This window comes from Bombina bombina, chromosome 3 (genome assembly GCF_027579735.1).
Source record: "Bombina bombina isolate aBomBom1 chromosome 3, aBomBom1.pri, whole genome shotgun sequence".
NCBI lineage: Eukaryota > Metazoa > Chordata > Amphibia > Anura > Bombinatoridae > Bombina > Bombina bombina.
Window position 1 is genome coordinate 13475058 of NC_069501.1, and position 16459 is coordinate 13491516.

Sequence of the window (16459 nt, forward strand, 5' to 3'; positions counted from 1 at the left end):
ATAAACTTATTAAAAACAAGGGCACTTTAATTCATCAAAACTGACATTTCACTGTTTTCTTCAAAAACTTACCTTTTAATCCTGGCAGCCGCTCCAGCACTTCCTCCGCCTGTCGCAAGCCGTCTTCGCGGGTCCACAATTACGAATCCGGCTTCCTCTAATCACAGCGTTGCATCAGGCCAAGATTCCCCCGGGGGGGGGGGGGGGGGAAGCTGTGATTGGAGGAAGCCTGATTCATCATTTGGGGAATCGCTGGAGCGGCATTCAGAATTAAAAGGTACGTTTTTAAAGAAAACAGTGAAATGTCAATTTTGATGAATTAAAGTGCCCTTGTTTTTAATAGGTTTATTAAGAATTGAGCACTAATTCATCAAAATGGACCTTCACTTTAACACCCACCCCGACCCAAGGTGACATCACCGGTGATACACATTTAGGGGAATCATGTGGGTATGACCAGGAAGTGCAAACAGGCAGGTTTTTGGCGTAGAGCTTGCTTTACTTCATGCAGGAAAGCACTTTGGCTGTAATCTTCCTGCATTATGGTATAGCATAGCCTCTTAAACAGCTTTAGCAGGTACGTGTTTCTTTTTCACTTATTTCATTCAATGTTGTATTTATGCCTTATCAGTATACAGTTTTGTTCCTTAATTAGACACATAAAATGCATATTACACTGCAGATATTAAATTGTGTGATGTATACGCTTTTCACTATTTTATGAAATTGGTAATTATGCTTAATCTTTGGCATTATTTAGAATCTGAGATTTAGATGAATGATTTATTTGCGCATATTGTGTATGGAATGCCATGAGAACGTAATGGTGCTTTTTTTCATTAGGGGGTGGTGTTATGGTCTATTTAAACTGTGTGATTCACTTGTTGTGTGACTGAGGAGTACCCAACGAAATATTACGCACATAAAAGCTACTACTTTAAAAGGACCTGTAATTGCCACGCCCCCTTGACCATGCCCCTGACCACACCCACATTGGCACTGCGCCAGGTGCTCCCAGTTTCACCTCTAAAAATTATGGTAAGCCTACAATTATGTAGCCGGGGATGGCAAAGCAGGGGGGGGAGAGGCCTTTCCTAAAGGTGGGCCCTAATAATGATAAAGGATTGATAGGGAGCTGCGGGGGGGGGAGAATAGGTTTGTTCTTGTGTCATAACTGCCCTCCTTCTTCTGTCCTAGTGCTGCTGGCTTTCTCCCCAGAGGGATGTCATGGGAAAAAGCTCGGCGGGACCCTGGAGAGAAACGGGGATTCCCTTGTTATAGAGGATATCCCTAGTGATTTCGACGGCGAAAGACTTAAGGAGACGGGGGTCCTGGAGCATGTTACAGCTGGCCAGGTGGGGGAACTTGACGTCTTGGCGAAGTTATTGAGGTCTATATCCCCTCCTAGGGGTTTTGGGGACAGGGGGAGGGGCAGGAGCAATGCCAGGGCAGCGGGGGAGTGGGCAGCACGAGGGACTCTGGATGATGTTTTTGGTATGCCTTTACAGGTGGGGAGTGAGCGAAGGCGGGTCGGCGGCAGGGGAGGTCCCGCTCACCTGTGAGAAACAGACCCAGCAGGGACAGGAGGATTTCACCCACCTGGGCGAGGATTAAGCAGATGGACGGGGGTATGAGTGGTGAAAGGAGGAGAGATCCAAGACCCAGGAGAAGATTGCCAGAGAGGCGGCAGGGGTCGCCGGCAAGGGAAAGGAGACGGTCGGGCAGGCATGGAGCTGCAAGGGAGTCGGGAGCAGAAACAGCGCACAGGACTCCAGCAGAGGCGCCAAGAGGTAGGTGTTCACTTATTACTCAGAGTGGGCATGTGAGTGAGATGCAGAATATGTTGTTGCAAGGACTGAAGGAGTTAATTACCAGGGTAGAGCAGTCTTGGGGGAGTCAGGCAGGAGCGTGGAGAGAGGGTGCCCCAGGGGCAGGTGTATTGGGAGTTGGGGCCGCAGTACTTGGGGGCCCGACAGGGACCCCAGTAGCAGGGACAGGGCAGGCGCCCGTAGTAGCCCCAGTGGGGGACGTGGCTGTTGGGGTAACAGGAACGACTGTTCCCACAGGGAGTTCCGGGGCAGTGATGCTCAGAGTGTCTGACGAAGCCCTGCGTTGACCGTGCCTATGCTCTATAGGCCCCTTGGGGCTGCATTTGGCAACGGAGGTTAAAGAAAAGATATGGAAGAGGGAGTTATTAGAGTTATTTTCCCTCCTACCCATAGATCAGTTTGTTGAAATAAAAGAGGACCCAAAAGGGGACCAAGGGAAAAAGGAGGAGGAGGAAAGGAAAAAACGGTACCGGAAGATCCCGAAGACCATTGCGAGTTGGTCCAGGGCCTTCTGTATTTTGCCTAGCTTGATTACCCAGAAGTTCCCTGAGCAGGGCTCTGCCCTGTTTTGTTATTTTGATGAGGTCTCCTCTGCCTACGTACATATGGGGGATGGCGTGGTGGAGATATGATGAGCAGTTTCGTCAGAGGATAGCTGTCCGCCCAGACATGAGGTGGTATGACAGGGACATGGGGATTTGGCTAGGGATTATGACTCCATTACGCGGGGGCCAGTCCTTTTGGGCTGGGGGGAATGGCCACCCAGGAACAGCCGGCTCTGGTGCAGCAGTGGCCCTGCGAAAAGGCCAATGCTTCCAGTTTAACGACAGGCAATGTCGGTTCTGGGCATCGTGCAAGTACAAGCACAAGTGTTCGGGATGTGGGGGAGTATATTCCTATGCCAAATGCTTCTGAAAAGGAAAAACAGGGAGTAGACCAGGAGAGGTGGGTGTGCAGGGCCCAGATGCCAGTGGACATCAGAAGGATGGTCCCATGGCTAAAACAGTGCGCTGAGGTCAGGGGCAGATGGGGTGACACCGAGCTGCACTTAACAGGTTTTAGCTTGGGTAGTCCCCAAGAAGGTACCGGGTCAATTTCGTATGATACACCACCTGTCATCACTGAAAGGTCCTTCAGTAAACAACGGTATCGACCCAGCATTGGCAGCGGTCCGTTATGCATCATTTGACGATGCTGTGGCATTAGTCCAGCAGGCGGGCCGGGGGACCCTCCTGGCAAAGGTTGACGTGGAAGCAGCTTTCCGATTATTGCCGGTTCACCCGACATGCCACCACTTGTTTGGTTGTTGATTTGAGGGGAAGTTTTTTGTTGATTTATGTTTACCCATGGGTTGCTCTATATCATGCTCCTATTTTGAAAAATGTAGCTGTTTTGTGGCGTGGGTTGTGAAGCGGGCGGCGCGGTTGAAGTCCATGGTTCACTATTTGGATGACTTCCTGTTCGTAGGCCCTGCTGGCAGTGAGTCATGCCAGCTGTTGATGGACGCATTTGGGGCAGTAGCAAGGGAGTTCGGTATCCCGGTGGCAGGGAACAAGTCTAAGGGGCCCTTGTGTTGTACTGAGTTTCTTGGGAATACACATTGATTTGGTTAAAATGGAGTCTAGTTTGCCGGAGGATAAGGTGACCGACTTGTATGGTGTATTAAGACAAGCTTTGGGGAAGATGAAGTTGAAGTTGAGGGAGATGCAGTCTTTGTTGGGGAAGTTAAATTTAGTTTGCAGAATTATACCGGTCGGGAGGGTGTTCTGCAGGAGTCTATCCCTGGCTACAGTGGGGGTGAAGGATCCTTTCCATCACGTCCGTTTAACAAAGGCGTTGAGGGAGGACCTGGTGATATGGCTGAGATTACTAGTGGAATTTAATGGAAGGTCCTTGATACAGCAGGAGGGGTGGGAAGATCCGGATGTGCACCTGTTTACGGACGTGTCGGTGGCTCACGGGTTTGGAGCATATCTTGGGGGTAAGTGGTGCTCGGATACCTGGTCACAGGAGTGGCAAACAGGAAACCTGACTAAGAATTTGGTGTTCTTAGAATTGTTCCCGTTACTGGTGTCTTTGACTATTTGGCCGGGGCTACTGCGGGACAGAAAAGTCCTGTTTCATTCAGACAACATGGGAGTGGTGGTGGCAGTCAACACCTTGTCGACATCCTTCCCCATGGTGGTGGGTCTCTCTGTTTGTTTGTGCTGGAGTGCATTAGATGTAATGTACTTTTCAAGGCTGTGCATGTGCCTGGGAAATCCAATGGGATAGCTGATTCTCTTTCCTGTTTCCAGTGGGACAGGTTCCGAGAACTGGCTCTGTTGGCAGAGGAATAAGGGACACAGTGCCCGGGGGACTTGTGGAAGGTGGACTTCTTGGCTTGTTGAGGATGGTACGAGGGGCTTTGGCGGGGTCCACGTGGAGAGCCTATTCGCAGGTATGGAGAGAATGGTGTGTGGTGCTAAAAAGGGCTGTGGGGCCCTCATGGCCTGGAGCTGGATGTCGGTGCTATTGGGGTGAATGGCAGACTGGGGAAGACACGGGGTGTCAAGGGTCATGGTGAAGCGGAGGCTAGCGGCACTCGCCTTCCTTTGCCAGTTTTTGGGGTGGGAGGATGTTACCAAGTATTTTGTGATACGAATGGCCGCTAGGCGTTTGTGTAGGGGAGGGAGAGTCCCGGACTGTCATTTTGACATTACTACAGAGGGTAGTGGGAGCACTGGACACAGTGTGTACTCGGACGGGTATGAGATGGTACTTTTCCGGGCTGCATATATGATAGCTTTCTTTGCGGCCTTTCGGGTGTCAGAGGGCGCGAATAAGAGAGATGGGGGGTATCTAGCGTGGTGACAAGTGGATTCAGGGTAGGGAACTTTTCATATGGCTGAGGCGGTCGAAGACTGACCAGGGTGGGCAAGGGAGAGATATTAGCCTCAGAGCGATAGGGGGAGCATGTTGCCCGATTGAGGAGGTGGCCGCGTTTTTGCAGGTGCGGCCTCAGTGCGATGGCCCATTGCTTGTCCATAGGAACGGGGACACGTTATCGCGTTTCCAGTTTATATCGTTTTTTAGGAAGGTGCTAGGGCACCTGGGACTCCCACAACTTGACTTTGGGTCACACTCAAAGTTGGGCATGTCGGACGCAAGGATTAAAAGGATTGGGAGTTGGGCTTCTAGCAGTTTTAAATCCTATGTGCGAAGGGAACTAGTACTGTAGTGTTATTATTTTTTTGTTTTTGTCTTCTTCTCTGTTCCATTGGTTAGGTGTCCAGGAATGCTGGATTATTGGCAATTGATAAGAGGACAGGTGTCAGCTGGGTCTTGATGGCGAAGCAGTCCGAATACATTGGTTGGGGTTTCGGGGGTTAAGGTAGGACCAGGTGATTGTTAAAGTGGTGGAATTTGCTAGATTGTACAGCCCGCCTGGGCTGTTGGTGATCCATGCGGGTGGGAACGATTTGGGCTTCATCTCTCAGAAAGATTTGTTGGCAGGTATAAAGAGGGATTTGCTAAGGCCATATGTAGGTATTCTGTACCGTTAGCTGTTTAACGGGTATGAAGGAACTTTTCATTTTAACTAAATGTACTGATACATCCAAGTTTATTGTATACGGGTCCTCGAGCCACAGACAGTGACTAATACACTATGAGGCCCATTTATCAAGCCAGAAACAGCAGACGCAGTTATGAAGCAGCGGTCTAAAGACCGCTGCTCTATAACACTGTCCGCCTGCTCTGAGCATGCGGACAGGAATCGCCACAATTCAACCCGATCAAGTACGATTGGGTTGATTGACACCCCCTGCTGGCGGCCGCGAGTCTGCAGGGGGTGGCGTTGCACCAGCAGCTCTTGTAAGCTTTTTCGTTTGTGCCGGAAGGCTGGGTGAGTTATCAGCAAAGTTGAAGTGAGTGAGAACCTGAACAGCTAACGGTACAGAATACCTACATATGACTATGAACTTTTAGCCACACACAAGAGTCTGTATATTTCATGGAATTGTGTTTTTATATGTTACTTTACCTGTTTCTAGTCAATATTAATACCTATGAGTTCATACACTTATGAGTTCATATATTTTACGGAAATTATGTTTTTATATGCTATTTTGATTATTGATTATGGATCTTTGAGTATTTAAGACACCGGTGTCTCAGTTTCATATATCGTTTAATTTAGTATTGTTTTTTATTGAATTAAATAATTTATAGATTTATTTCCATGGGTAAGAGTATTTCTGTGATTATTTATTTATTCTTCTGTACGCATCAGACTGCCGTAGACGCCTCCTCCACCTGTTTCCATTTCTTCGCACCCAGTTTTGCTGCACTTTTTTGAGGAAAGCAGCCAGTGAGGTAGGCCATTCTGTTGCTCTAACAACCAGTCCAAAAGAATCCCTTTTTACCTAGAGGGACAAAGAGAGACAGAGATAGAGCAAGAGACAAAAAGAGAGGGACAGAGAGAGACAGAGATAGAGAGAGAGACAAAAAGAGAGACAAAGAGAGGGACAGAGAGAGACAGAGATAGAGCGAGAGACAAAAAGAGAGACAACGAGAGGGACAGAGAAAGACAGAGCGAGAGACAAAAAGAGAGACAACGAGAGGGACAGAGAGAGACAGAGATAGAGAGAGAGACAAAAAGAGAGACAAAGAGAGGGACAGAGAGAGACAGAGATAGAGCGAGAGACAAAAAGAGAGACAATGAGAGGGACAGAGAGAGACAGAGCGAGAGACAAAAAGAGAGACAACGAGAGGGACAGAGATAGAGCGAGAGACAAAAAGAGAGACAACGAGAGGGACAGTGAGAGACAGAGATAGAGCGAGAGACAAAGAGAGGGACAGAGAGAGACAGAGATAGATAGAGAGAGAGAGACAAAGAGAGGGACAGAAAGAGAGACAGAGATAGAGCGAGAGACAAAGAGAGGGACAGAGAGAGACAGACATAGAGAGAGAGACATAGAGGCCTATTTAACAAAGGTCTGTCGGAACTGATCCGACAGTGCGGATCAGGTCCGACAGACCTCACTGAATGCGGAGAGCAATACGCTCTCCATATTCAGCATTGCAACCGGATCGTACTCGATCGGGTTGAATTGTGACGATCTCTGTCCGCCTCATCAGAGCAGGTGGACAGGTTATAGAGCAGCGGTCTTTAGACCGCTGCTCCATAACTTGCGTTTCTGGCGAGTATGAAGTCTCGCCAGAAACATGGGCCCTCAAATGGGCCTCAAAGAGAGGGACAGAGAGAGAGACAGAGAGGGCCTGAGGGAGATAGAGATAATGCGAGAGATAAAGAGAGGGACAGAGTAAGAGACAGAGATAAAGTGAGAGACAAAGAGAGGGACAGAGCTAGTGCCTATTTCATGCCCAGCACAACACACTCAGCACTATATCACCCCCAAACCTTACAGGTGCCAGCTAGTGCCTATTTCATGCCCAGCAAAGTTACACTGAGCACTATATCACCCCCAAAACTTACAGGTGCCAGCTAGTGCCTATTTCATGCCCAGCACAGTACACTCAGCACTATATCACCCCAAACCTTACAGGTGCCAGCTAGTGCCTATTTCATACCCAGCACAGAACACTAAGCACTATATCACCCCCAAACCTTACAGGTGCCAGCTAGTGCCTATTTCATGCCCAGCACAGTACACTGAGCTCTATATCACCCCCAAACCTTACAGGTGCCAGCTAGTGCCTATTTCATGCCCAGCACAGTACACTGAGCTCTATATCACCCCCAAACCTTACAGGTGCCAGCTAGTGCCTATTTCATGCCCAGCACAGTACACTAAGCACTATATCACCCCCAAACCTTACAGGCGCCAGCTAGTGCCTATTTCATGCCCAGCACAGTACACTAAGCACTATATCACCCCCAAACCTTACAGGTGCCAGCTAGTGCCTATTTCATGCCCAGCCAACACACTGAGCACTATATCACCCCCAAACCTTACAGGCGCCAGCTAGTGCCTATTTCATGCCCAGCACAATACACTAAGCACTATATCACCCCCAAACCTTACAGGTGCCAGCTAGTGCCTATTTCATGCCCAGCACAATACACTGAGCACTATATCCCCCCCAAACCTAACAGGTGCCAGCTAGTGCCTATTTCATGCCCAGCACAATACACTGAGCACTATATCACCCCCAAACCTTACAGGTGCCAGCTAGTGCCTATTTCATGCCCAGCACAATACACTGAGCACTATATCACCCCAAACCTTACAGGTGCCAGCTAGTGCCTATTTCATGCCCAGCACAGTACACTAAGCACTATATCACCCCAAACCTTACAGATGCCAGCTAGTGCCTATTTCATGCCCAGCACAGTACACTAAGCACTATATCACCCCAAACCTTACAGATGCCAGATAGTGCCTATTTCATGCCCAGCACAGTACACTGAGCACTATATCACCCCCAAACCTTACAGGTGCCAGCTAGTGCCTATTTCATGCCCAGCACAATACACTGAGCACTATATCACCCCCAAACCTTACAGGTGCCAGCTAGTGCCTATTTCATGCCCAGCACAATACACTGAGCACTATATCACCCCCAAACCTTACAGGTGCCAGAAAGTGCCCATTTCATGCCCAGCACAGTACACTAAGCACAATATCACCCCAAACCTTACAGGCGCCAGCTAGTGCCTATTTCATCCTAAGCACAGTAAACTGAGCTCTATATCATCACTAAACCTTACAGGTGCCAGCTAGTGCCTATTTCATGCCCAGCACAGTACACTAAGCACTATATCACCCCAAACCTTACAGGTGCCAGCTAGTGCCTATTTCATGCCCAGCACAGTACACTAAGCACTATATCACCCCAAACCTTACAGGTGCCAGCTAGTGCCTATTTCATCCTAAGCACAGTAAACTGAGCTCTATATCATCACTAAACCTTACAGGTGCCAGCTAGTGCCTATTTCATGCCCAGCACAGTACACTCAGCACTATATCACCCCCAAACCTTACAGGTGCCAGCTAGTGCCTATTTCATGCCCAGCACAGTACACTAAGCACTATATCACCCCAAACCTTACAGGTGCCAGCTAGTGCCTATTTCATGCCCAGCACAGTACACCAAGCACTATATCACCCCAAACCTTACAGGTGCCAGCTAGTGCCTATTTCATCCTAAGCACAGTACACTGAGCTCTATATCATCACTAAACCTTACAGGCGCCAGCTAGTGCCTATTTCATGCCCAGCACAGTACACTGAGCACTATATCACCCCTAAACCTTACAGGTGCCAGCTAGTGCCTATTTCATGCCCAGCACTGTACACTGAGCACTATATCACCCCCAAACCTTACAGGTGCCAGCTAGTGCCTATTTCATGCCCAGCACTGTACACTCAGCACTATATCACCCCAAACCTTACAAGTGCCAGCTAGTGCCTGTTTCATGCCCAACGCAGTACATAGAGCACTATATCACCCCAAAACCTTACAGGTGCCAGCTAGTGCCTATTTCATGCCCAGTGCAGTACATAGAGCACTATATCACCCCAAACCTTACAGATGTCAGCTAGTGCCTGTTTCATGCCCAACGCAGTACACTAAGCACTATATCACCCCAAACCTTACAGGTGCCAGCTAGTGCCTGTTTCATGCCCAACGCAGTACACTAAGCACTATATCACCCCAAACCTTACAGGTGCCAGCTAGTGCCTATTACATGACCAGCACAGTACAATAAGCACTATATCATCCCAAACCTTACAGGTGCCAGCTAGTGCCTATTTAATGCCCAGCGCAGTACATAGAGCACTATATCACCCCAAACCTTACACATGCCAGCTAGTGCCTATTTCATGCTCAGTGCAGTACACTAAGCACTATATCATCCCCGAACCTTACAGGTGCCAGCTAGTGCCTATTTCCATGCCCTGCGCAGTACACTGAGAACTATATCACCCCCAAACCTTACACATGCCAGATAGTGCCTATTTCATGCTCAGCGCAGTACATAGTGCACTATATCACCCTCAAACCTTACAGGTGCCAGCTAGTGCCTATTTCATGCTCAGCGCAGTACATAGAGCACTATATCACCCCCAAACCTTACAGGTGCCAGCTAGTGCCTATTTCATGCCCAGCGCAGTACACTAAGCACTATATCACCCCCAAAACTTACAGGTGCCAGCTAGTGCCTATTTCATGCCCAGTGCAGTACACTAAGCACTATATCACCCCCAAACCTTACAGGTGCCAGCTAGTGCCTATTTCATGCCCAGTGCAGTACATAGAGCACTATATCACCCCCAAACCTTACAGGTGCCAGCTAGTGCCTATTTCATACCCAGTGCAGTACATAGAGCACTATATCACCCCCAAACCTTACAGGCGCCAGCTAGTGCCAGTTTCATGCCCAACGCAGTACACTAAGCACTATATCACCCCCAAACCTTACAGGCGCCAGCTAGTGCCTATTTCATGCCCAGCACAGTACATAGAGCACTATATCACCCCCAAACCTTACAGGTGCCAGCTAGTGCCTATTTCCATGCCCAGCGCAGTACACTGAGCACTATATCATCCCGAACCTTACTTGTGCCAGCTAGTGCCTATTTCATGCCCAGCACCAGTACATAGAGCACTATATCACCCTCAAACTATAGAGGTGCCAGCTAGTGCCTATTTTATGCCCAGCACAGTACACTAGGCACTATATCACCCCAAACCTTACAGGTGCCAGCTAGTGCCTATTTTATGACCAGCACAGTACACTAAGCACTATATCACCCCAAACCTTACAGGTGCCAGCTAGTGCCTATTTCATGCCCAGCACAGTACACTAAGCACTATATCACCCCCAAACCTTACAGGTGCCAGCTAGTGCCTATTTCATGCCCAGCACAGTACATAGTGCACTATATCACCTTCAAACCTTACAGGTGCCAGCTAGTGCCTATTTCATGCCCAGCACAGTACATAGAGCACTATATCACCCCCAAACCTTACAGGTGCCAGCTAGTGCCTATTTCCATGCCCAGCACAGTACACTGAGCACTATATCACCCCAAACCTTACAGGTGCCAGCTAGTGCCTGTGTCATGCCCATTGCAGTACACTGAGCACTATATCACCCCCAAACCTTACAGGTGCCAGCTAGTGCCTATTTCATGCCCAGCGCAGTACACTAAGCACTGTATCACTCCCAAACCTTACAGGTGCCAGCTAGTGCCTATTTAATGCCCAGCGCAGTACATAGAGCACTATATCACCCCCAAAGCTTACAGGTGCCAGCTAGTGCCTATTTCCATGCCCAGCGCAGTACACTGAGCACTATATCATCCCGAACCTTACTTGTGCCAGCTAGTGCCTATTTCATGCCCAGCACCAGTACATAGAGCACTATATCACCCTCAAACTATAGAGGTGCCAGCTAGTGCCTATTTTATGCCCAGCACAGTACACTAGGCACTATATCACCCCAAACCTTACAGGTGCCAGCTAGTGCCTATTTTATGACCAGCACAGTACACTAAGCACTATATCACCCCAAACCTTACAGGTGCCAGCTAGTGCCTATTTCATGCCCAGCACAGTACACTAAGCACTATATCACCCCCAAACCTTACAGGTGCCAGCTAGTGCCTATTTCATGCCCAGCACAGTACATAGAGCACTATATCACCCCCAAACCTTACAGGTGCCAGCTAGTGCCTATTTCCATGCCCAGCGCAGTACACTGAGCACTATATCATCCCGAACCTTACTTGTGCCAGCTAGTGCCTATTTCATGCCCAGCACCAGTACATAGAGCACTATATCACCCTCAAACTATAGAGGTGCCAGCTAGTGCCTATTTTATGCCCAGCACAGTACACTAGGCACTATATCACCCCAAACCTTACAGGTGCCAGCTAGTGCCTGTGTCATGCCCATTGCAGTACACTGAGCACTATATCACCCCCAAACCTTACAGGTGCCAGCTAGTGCCTATTTTATGACCAGCACAGTACACTAAGCACTATATCACCCCAAACCTTACAGGTGCCAGCTAGTGCCTATTTCATGCCCAGCACAGTACACTAAGCACTATATCACCCCCAAACCTTACAGGCGCCAGCTAGTGCCTATTTTATGCCCAGTGCAGTACACTAAGCACTATATCACCCCAAACCTTACAGGCGCCAGCTAGTGCCTATTTCATGCCCAGCACAGTACACTAAGCACTATATCATCCCAAACCTTACAGGTGCCAGCTAGTGCCTATTTCATGCCCAGCACAGTACACTAAGCACTATATCACCCCCAAACATTACAGGCGCCAGCTAGTGCCTATTTCATGCCCAGCACAGTACATAGAGCACTATATCACCCCCAAACCTTACAGATGCCAGCTAGTGCCTATTTCATGCCCAGCACAGTACACTAAGCACTATATCACCCCCAAACCTTACAGATGCCAGCTAGTGCCTATTTCATGCCCAGCACAGTACACTAAGCACTATATCACCCCCAAATCTTACAGGTGCCAGCTAGTGCCTATTTCATGCCCAGCACAGTACACTAAGCACTATATCACCCCCAAATCTTACAGGTGCCAGCTAGTGCCTATTTCATGCCCAGTGCAGTACACTAAGCACTATATCACCCCCAAACCTTACAGGTGCGAGCTAGTGCCTATTTCATGCCCAGTGCAGTACACTAAGCACTATATCACCCCCAAACATTACAGGTGCCAGTTAGTGCCTATTTCATGCCCAGCACAGTACACTAAGCACTATATCACCCCCAAACCTTACAGGTGCCAGCTAGTGCCTATTTCATGCCCAGTGCAGTACACTAAGCACTATATCACCCCCAAACATTACAGGTGCCAGTTAGTGCCTATTTCATGCCCAGCACAGTACACTAAGCACTATATCATCCCAAACCTTACAGGTGCCAGCTAGTGCCTATTTCATGCCCAGCACAGTACACTAAGCAATATATCACCCCCAAACCTTACAGGTGCCAGCTAGTGCCTATTTCATGCCCAGCACAGTTACACTGAGCACTATATCACCCCAAACCTTACAGGTGCCAGCTAGTGCCTATTTCATGCCCAGCACTGTACACTAAGCACTATATCATCCCAAACCTTACAGGTGCCAGCTAGTGCCTATTTCATGCCCAGCACAGTTACACTGAGCACTATATCACCCCCAAACCTTACAGGTGCCAGCTAGTGCCTATTTCATGCCCAGCACTGTACACTAAGCACTATATCATCCCAAACCTTACAGGTGCCAGCTAGTGCCTATTTCCATGCCCTGCGCAGTACACTGAGCACTATATCACCCCCAAACCTTACAGGTGCCAGCTAGTGCCTATTTAATGCCCAGCGCAGTACATAGTGCACTATATCATCCCCGAACCTTACAGGTGCCAGCTAGTGCCTATTTCCATGCCCTGCGCAGTACACTGAGCACTATATCACCCCCAAACCTTACAGGTGCCAGATAGTGCCTATGTTATGCTCAGCACAGTACACTGAGCACTATATCACCCCCAAACCTTACAGGTGCCAGCTAGTGCCTATTTCCATGCCCTGCGCAGTACACTGAGCACTATATCACCCCCAAACCTTACAGGTGCCAGATAGTGCCTATGTTATGCTCAGCACAGTACACTGAGCACTATATCACCCCCAAACCTTACACATGCCAGATAGTGCCTATTTCATGCTCAGCGCAGTACATAGAGCAGTATATCACCCCCAAACATTACAGGTGCCAGCTAGTTCCTATATCATGCCCAGCACAGTACACTAAGCACTATATCACCCCCAAAACTTACAGGTGCCAGCTAGTGCCTATTTCATGCCCAGTGCAGTACACTAAGCACTATACCATCCCAAACCTTACAGGTGCCAGCTAGTGCCTATTTCATGCCCAGCGCAGTACACTAAGCACTATATCATCCCAAACCTTACAGGCGCCAGCTAGTGCCTATTTCTTGCCCAGCACAGTACACTAAGCACTATATCACCCCAAACCTTACAGGTGCCAGCTAGTGCCTATTTCATGCCCAGCGCAGTACACTAAGCACTGTATCACTCCCAAACCTTACAGGTGCCTATTTAGTGCCTATTTAATGCCCAGCGCAGTACATAGAGCACTATATCACCCCCAAATCTTACAGGTGCCAGCTAGTGCCTATTTCATGCCCAGCACAGTACATAGAGCACTATATCACCCCAAACCTTACAGGTGCCAGCTAGTGCCTATTTCCATGCCCAGCGCAGTACACTGAGCACTATATCACCCCCAAACCTTACAGGTGCCAGCTAGTGCCTATTTCATGCCCAGCGCAGTACACTGAGCACTATATCATCCCGAACCTTACAGGTGCCAGCTAGTGCCTATTTCATGCCCAGCACCAGTACATAGAGCACTATATCACCCTCAAACTATAGAGGTGCCAGCTAGTGCCTATTTTATGCCCAGCACAGTACACTAGGCACTATATCACCCCAAACCTTACAGGTGCCAGCTAGTGCCTATTTCCTGCCCAGCACTGTACACTGAGCACTATATCACCCCCAAACCTTACAGGTGCCAGCTAGTGCCTATTTCATGCCCAGCACAGTACACTGAGCACTATATCACCCCCAAACCTTACAGGTGCCAGCTAGTGCCTATTTCATGCCCAGCACAGTACACTAAGCACTGTATCACCCCCAAACCTTACAGGTGCCAGCTAGTGCCTATTTCATGCCCAGCACAGTACACTCAGCACTATATCACCCCCAAACCTTACAGGCGCCAGCTAGTGCCTATTTCATGCCCAGCACAGTACATAGAGCACTATATCACCCCCAAACCTTACAGATGCCAGCTAGTGCCTATTTCATGCCCAGCACAGTACACTAAGCACTATATCACCCCCAAACCTTACAGATGCCAGCTAGTGCCTATTTCATGCCCAGCACAGTACACTAAGCACTATATCACCCCCAAACCTTACAGGTGCCAGCTAGTGCCTATTTCATGCCCAGCACAGTACACTAAGCACTATATCACCCCCAAAACTTACAGGTGCCAGCTAGTGCCTATTTCATGCCCAGCACAGTACACTAAGCACTATATCACCCCCAAAACTTACAGGTGCCAGCTAGTGCCTATTTCATGCCCAGCACAGTACACTAAGCACTATATCACCCCAAACCTTACAGGTGCCAGCTAGTGCCTATTTCATGCCCAGCACAGTACACTGAGCACTATATCACCCCAAACCTTACAGGTGCCAGCTAGTGCCTGTTTCATACCCAGCACAGTACACAGTGCAAGTGAGGGAGTGACAGGGGCTTAAATAAATAATAAAGACAGAGATGTGCAGCAGACAGCAACCCCTATACTCCCTGGTGGTCTTTTTGCCCCCCCATGCTCTAGACCTGCTGCTTCGGTAAGATAACTCTCCCCGGCTTCAGCTATGTGATGGGATAAACCCTTGTAGTTCAGGCTTAGGGTTTGTTTTGTATTATCCTGCAGATCAGAGTTTTTAACCCCTTGGCTTCCAGAGAGATGTTGGCACAGACATAAGCCAGTGGGCATGGCATGGTGAGCAGGGTGCTGTACTGTGCCACCCTGGAGACTTTAGTTGGTGACAGTCTGGAAGTATAATTTGCACACGTCCTGCTTTGCATAGGAACCAACCTCAGAGTTAATTCTCATTTCTGCAACACAAAAAGAGGAACTTGTGTTTATTGTTCAACAGGAAGCTTTTATTTTTGCTTTACTTCCTCACAAGACTTCTCCAGAACTGCAACTGTCATATGGAACTCCTTGCCTGGCTCAGTCAGAGCTGCTTATTGTACTCCATAACTGTATAAAGCACTGAGTAATATGTTACTGCTATATATTTAAACAATAATTATTATTATTATTAAGTGCTGGATGCTCATGCTGCTAATCGGTTGATATAAACCACTTCCGTCAGGGTTACTGCCTATATTCACACATTATAATTATATGGGGGTAGGCAGGAGCTTCCCAGACAGGTCAGGCTATAATGGCTGTTTGTCACAGTATCTGCAGCTACTCCCTGGCACAGCAGTAGGCATTCAACAGGGTGAGGGGACATTGGCAGATACACAGAGGAAGCCTAAGAGCTGCTACACCAGACACCAGGGGCGTATTATGGCCTAGGCCAACAAGGCCAGTGCCTAGGGCAGCAGATTTGGGAGGGCAGTACATCTGCCCTTGCCTCTCTTTAAAAGCCAGCGCACATTACAGTGAGCGCTAAAGTGCAGGCTTTTACAGAGAAGACAAGGCACTCTTAAGGTCGCTCTTTACAGGCAGTGCTCCTTTAATCCGTTGCTTCATTTAGAGCCACCAGCATTTTTGCAGTGGAAGCGTTCTTGGTGAGAAACTTGCCCAGGGATATGCTTATAAGGTGTGGTTGGAGGAGAAGACCTTGTGCCGATATGCTGCCTCCCCTTGTCAGCTGTGGTGGATCTGCGAGCGCAGTGCTTATTGCAGGTTTTAGTAGCTAACAGACTGGATGTATCTGTGCACTGCTTAAATCAGGTTGTGATGTCTAATCATAAACTCTCAGAGCTAATGTACGTTAGCTACTAATAGTTAGCTTTGTCTGCATTCATGAACCCACGGAGTAAA

General features: G+C 48.6%; 1 long non-coding RNA gene across 1 annotated transcript in view; it reads left to right on the forward strand.

Moving 5' to 3' along the window:
* The window catches only part of LOC128651469 (uncharacterized), a 58989-nt gene that overhangs the window by 27466 nt on the left and 15064 nt on the right, over positions 1-16459 (forward strand). The window contains exons 2-3 of the long non-coding RNA XR_008401090.1: positions 1198-1355; positions 1509-1790. This is a non-coding gene — a long non-coding RNA (uncharacterized LOC128651469). The remainder of the gene's footprint in view (positions 1-1197; positions 1356-1508; positions 1791-16459) is intronic.